Source organism: Stegodyphus dumicola, chromosome 2, assembly GCF_044657685.1.
Source record: "Stegodyphus dumicola isolate Sdum_Otavi_A_Nest chromosome 2, ASM4465768v1".
Classification (NCBI taxonomy): domain Eukaryota; kingdom Metazoa; phylum Arthropoda; class Arachnida; order Araneae; family Eresidae; genus Stegodyphus; species Stegodyphus dumicola.
The window spans coordinates 131,616,929-131,622,928 of NC_140769.1; positions in this window are offsets into that span (position 1 = coordinate 131,616,929).

Below are 6,000 nucleotides of genomic sequence, written 5' to 3' on the forward strand. Positions count from 1 at the left end.
TTGAGTGCTTTGCCATAATTAAATAAACCGAATCAAAAGTGTACGAGCTCATTTAGTCAACGCGTATTGTGAAAGATAGTGCTGTTGTTGCGACTTATCTCATTTACCTGACAGTAAGGCCATGAATCGTGGCAAAGCGCGCAAGATTGCGCCTGTTTGACAAGATGCTCAGTTCCGTCGCCAATTCAGATGGAGAGCATCTCAAGGGGGGACGAGTCCGTGGGTCTCCCTTCCTATAATAAGTTCTCGATAAGACTTTCGGTTCGTCGGATATTTAGAGTGCCCTATGTCGCTCAGACACCATACATTTACAAACATCCATGCTTTCTCCGGGATTCGAACCCGTGTCCTAAGGTACGGCAGTCAGCGTCGCTACCCACTATCCTGGTTGGCGACACAGTGCAGGAATAAAAATTGTATTGGGAATTTTTTATAAGCACAAATTTTAATTATGAGTCAAGGCTACGAAGTCTGAAGACAGGAAATATGATTACACACCTAGTCTCAGAAAGTTAGAATGCTTGTCCAGTTACGGTTATAAGCCATAAAACTGCTATGCTACAATTACTCACATAAAGTATTTCATAATTTAATATATATTTCAAATATTTATACGTTTTGTAAATTTTTCAGATTGTTTACAGCAATAACTAGTCAAATTTTGCTCTCATGATCCGAGGATTTGTACAAATCGAAAGGCTGTCAGCAACTTAGTAATGGATTCTTATCTGGGTCTTAAAGAATATAAGTAATAAATGACAAAAAGCGAGTTACCAAATTTCCAGAAATACATGGCATAAAAAGTTGACTTATTTGAAGAAGATACTATATCGCGAGTCTCAGATAAACGGGTAACGAAAAAGATGATAGAGATGTCAAACAAGCCTTGGTTTATGTTTTATAGTTGCTATCCTGTAAGAAGAGAAGAAACATTACACACGACAGAAATGATGAAAACTGAGACAACTTGTTTTGTGAGTCAAAGTTCAACGGTGCTAAAATGTATGGAATTTAGCCGAAAGAGATAACGTCTGTCTTTTTTTTGCGATATGTCCGAGTTTTTTCTAGAAGCTTCCTTTGTGGAATGTTTTACAGTGCATACAAATGTGTTCAAATTAATTTCAAGATTTGTTTTTAAGTGCCAAGTTTTCAAATATTATAATGACGCTTTGCGACTGTTGAAAGAGACTTTGACGCATTGCTTATAAATGTTAGAGTATGGTATTAAATTATAGCAAATTTAAGAGTACTCTTCTTAGGTTGAAAGAATGAATTGCGTAAATGAAATTAAAAAAAAAAAAAAAAATCATGAAGTTTGTTCATTCTTCCCGAAATTGGAATCTGTCAATTAATTTAAAAAGCATAAAAAATATTTGGTAAATTAATTTCATTATTCTAAGCAATTACATTATCTGTAAAGCGATATATGTATCAAGCAGCATAATAGCGTAAAATGCCTTGAAATGGAAAGAAAACTGATAATAAAGTAGTATTAATGTGTACTCTTCTTAGGTTGAAAGAATGAATTGCGTAAATGAAATTAAAAAAAAAAAAAATCATGAAGTTTGTTCATTCTTCCTGAAATTGGAATCTGTCAGCGTAAAATGATTTGAAATGGAAGGAAAACTGAGAATAAAGTAGTATTAATGTCCTTAACATGTTGACTGCCTTGGCGGTCACCGGTGACCGGCACTCGACTTGTCTACAGCGCCATGGGGTGGGAGGGCACCGGTGACCGGCGGCCCGACCTATTGTAAAAATAGATAATTAAAGTAAATTTCGCTACTGATAAAATTTTATATAATACAATTGTTATTATAATGGTTTGAAAAATAATAAATTGCAAAAATTTAAATAATAAATTGTAAAAATGAACTAGAGCGCCTCGGGGGTCATCGGTGACCCCCACCATGAAACATGCATTAAAGACGATTATATAACTCAACTCATCTTCCGTAGGTAAGACTGGCTAATAACTCCTGCGAACCTTGCTGTATATGCAGGGATTAGTGGAACTACTCATTTATTAATTCAACCACCATACTGTACCCGTCCCTGAATAAAAGATTTGCCGGCCTCGCCAGCAAATATCTTTATTAAAAACAATATTACATAAGCAAAATATTACAATCTTCTCGATTATCTTTAACAATACAAAAAAAATCCAACTAGGATAATAATACAAAAACTTAAATACAAATTTAGTTACATAAACAAAATTTTACAATCATCTCGATTATCTTTAACAATACAAAAACAATACAACTAGGATAATAAAAGAAAAACAATTACAAATCTTTGTTGTAATTATATGTTATTTACAATTTTTCTTTTACATAATATTTTAAGAAGATTGTATTACAATTTTAATCTATTTTACAAATAAAATCTTTTCAATTCATTAACTTTACTGAGATCTTAAAAACAAATCTTCATCTGTTTCTGTAATAACTTTCATAATATCTTTTATTCCTTTTTCTTGATTTTTCATCCTTGTAGATTTTAACTACATCCGGATTCGGATCTCAAATTTTGTAGAAATCTAAACCATCTTTCCTTTAATAAAGCACAATTAAGTGCATGTTCAACATCTGCTTCTTTAGATCCACATTGGCACATAATAAATTTAATATTAAATCTATTGTAATAAACGGAACATGAGCATGATTTGTAAGAAATTGATTAAGATAACTATTTCCAAAACATCTTTTTGTTTTAATTTCTTTTATGAACTTAAATCTACTTTTCAATTCTTTATCCCATAATGATTGCCAAACTTGTAAGACTTTAATCTTTAAAGAATTCTTAAAGGAAATAAACGAAGTTGGAAGAATAACATCTATATTCTCTTTTTTAGAAACCTGCTTTGCATGAAAATCTGGTAATTCATTCCCTGAATGACCAATATGTCTACGGATCCAATGAAAATAAATATTTCTTTTCTTAGAAACTTTCAAAAATGAATTATAAGTTTTAAAAACCAAATCCGTATAAATCTTAGAGGCAACAATAGCTTGAATTGCACTTTGGCTATCTGAATAAATATTAATATCTTCTTGAGAATTCTTTCCCAAGATCCATTCCAAGGACTTAAATAATAATAAAATAGCGTAAACTTCCGCTTGAAAAACTGAAGAATTATTTCTTAAGCGAAATTTTTGAAAAATCCTTAATTCTTCACTTGAGAATGCAACAAAAGAGCATCCAATTCTTCCTGCGATCTTTGAACCATCAGTGAAGATTTCAAGGCCTTCACCTGAAGGAACTTTCTTATCCCATTCCAAATTTGAATATGATGCGGGATGCTTAACATTCTTTAAACTTAAAATTTCAACATTATTAATTTCTTCAGGAAAATCAAAATTAGTTTCAATATCAGAACTTTTACCATTCTTTAAATTAAATAAAACACATTCCCTTTGTGCTATCAAATAAATGGGCTCACAGCCACTTAATGTAAATAAACAAGCACTGGAAACAGTTCTAAAACATTTTGTAATGCTAAGCATAGCAAGTCTTTGAATCTGTATCATCAAATTATTAATCCTCACATTATGTTTCTACCAAGCATGACAAGCATACAAAATCTTTCTTTCAATTCCTCTTTTGTAGAAAATCTTCTTTATATCACTATAAGTCCTTTAATAGCGTAAAGTTTATTCAAAATTGCAGCACTTTGTAGTTTAATCCTCTTTAGATGAGGCAAGAAAGAAATTTGATCATCGATCAAAACTCCAAGATATTTAATTTGCCGAACACATTTTAGCGAATGCCCATTAAGTCTTCCTCTAGGCAATGGGATCATTTTACCTTTCTTTGCAATACCCATTATTGCGTATTTTCTGTGATCAAATTCCAATTTAACTTTTTTGGACCATTCATTAATCAAGTCCAAAGTATGGTCAATATCTTGGTCGATTGTATGACGACCACTGGCTGAAACTATCACAATTATGTCATCGGCAGAAGCTTGAATTACAACATTATCTTTAAAATGTAATTCAAATAAAGAATCACAAAGTAAATTCCATAACAAAGGACCTGAGTTTGATCCTTGAGGACAACCTTTGCTATACTTTCTTGAAATACAAATATTTCCTTCTTGAAAAATTACTAAACGATCACTTAGATAATTTGAAAATAATTTAAATAAATTCATTGGGCATTTAAATCTCTTTAATTGATGAAGTACATACGGCCACCATACATTATTAAAAGCACTCCTAACATCAAGAGAAACCAATGCAGTATGTAAATTATTCTTTTTATTTTCTTTTATTTTATCCAAAAGATCTTGAATAGCAAGTGTAGTACTTTTACCTTCCATAAAGCCATATTGGGAAGGATTTAAAGCATGGCAAGAATTTAAATGAAACCATAATCTTTTGGTCATAAGTTTGTCCAAGATCTTTCCAAAAACAGACAATAGACAAATCGGCCTATAGGAGGAAAGATCATTCCTCTCTTTACCCTCTTTATAAAAAAGAATCAAAGAGGCAATTTTCCAAACCTTCGGAAAAATTCCATGGTGTAAACATACATTATAAATTCTACACATAAAGGTAGAATCAATTCTTAAAATTTCTTCTATAATATCTAAACAAATACCATTCAATCCTGGAGCACGACTTTTATCCATTGAATCCACTACTTCTTGAATTTCATCCTTTGAAAAACTTAAATCATTAAAATTATTTTTATAATTTAAAGAACTTTGTCTTATTTCTTTCTGAGATTATGTGTCATCTACATCCAAATCTTCTGGGAAATGGTATTTAGCCAGAAAATTCAAAGCTTCTTCAATAGAATTAGTAAACTAGCCATCATCTTTTTTAAGTTGGCTCAATGTTAAGGCAGACTTATATTTATCATTAGTGACTTTATAGGGAATACCAAACGGTTGATTTAAGTTTGTTTGGGAACACAAAGCATCCCATGAACGATTCTTAGCAAAGTTAATTTATCTTTTATAACTGCCTCTTAGCTGTTTAAAATTATTTTCTAAGAACTTCTTATCATTAACATTGGAAGCACGAAGAAATTTTCTTCTAGCAAGACGTAATTTAGATCTCAATAGATCCAAATTTTTTGTCCACCGTATTGCCTTCTTCTTTACTGAGAACCAACTATTTTTTAACGAGTTCGTTTCATATAAAAGAGTAATTTCTTTTGTAAAACTTTCAATTATTTCTTCGAGGTTCTCTTCATTCACTTCTTTAGTATTAAACTGTTCCATTAAAAACGTCAGATCCTTCTTAAAATCAATCCAATTTAGTTTATTAAGATTATATCTCTTCTTAGTACTTGAAGAACTTCTTGTCTCTATGTAATTATGATCACTACAAGATATGTCAGAAAGAACTTTCCAATCAATATTATATGCAGAATAAGTCAATGTCAAATCTATCCAAGAAGAGCCTCTCACTTCCCTCAAAGGTGGGAATTGAATCAGAATTATTCAGTATATGTAATTCATATGTATTAACAAATTCTAGGATCAATTTTCCTCGAGAATCTTCTTCCTGGATACCCCAAACATCACTCTTTGCATTAAAATCTGCTCCAATTAAGATATCATTAGTCATATTTTTATCTAATATCATAGAAAGTTCTCTCAAAAATTTGGCCAAGTCTGCGTTTGGGGAACAATAAGCAGAGATTAACAATAAGTCATTATTACCTTATAAGTTATAGAGTTAACAATAAGTCACTTTCAGTATGACCATACAATTTGAAGTAAAAACTTCTACCACCGAAATTGCATTACCAAAAATGACAATTCCTGCCAAAGGAACTTCTTTATCATAATAATACACTCTGTGAAGTGATGAAAATCTTTTTATTTTATTATAAACATAATAAGGCTCTTGTATGAGCGCAAAGGAATAGTTTTGTTCATAATAACGTTGCTGTAATTGAGACACTGCCGCTCGTACATGATGTAAATTGATCTGAATCCTTTAAAAGAACTAAGAACCATAATTTGTTCTTTTGATTAAT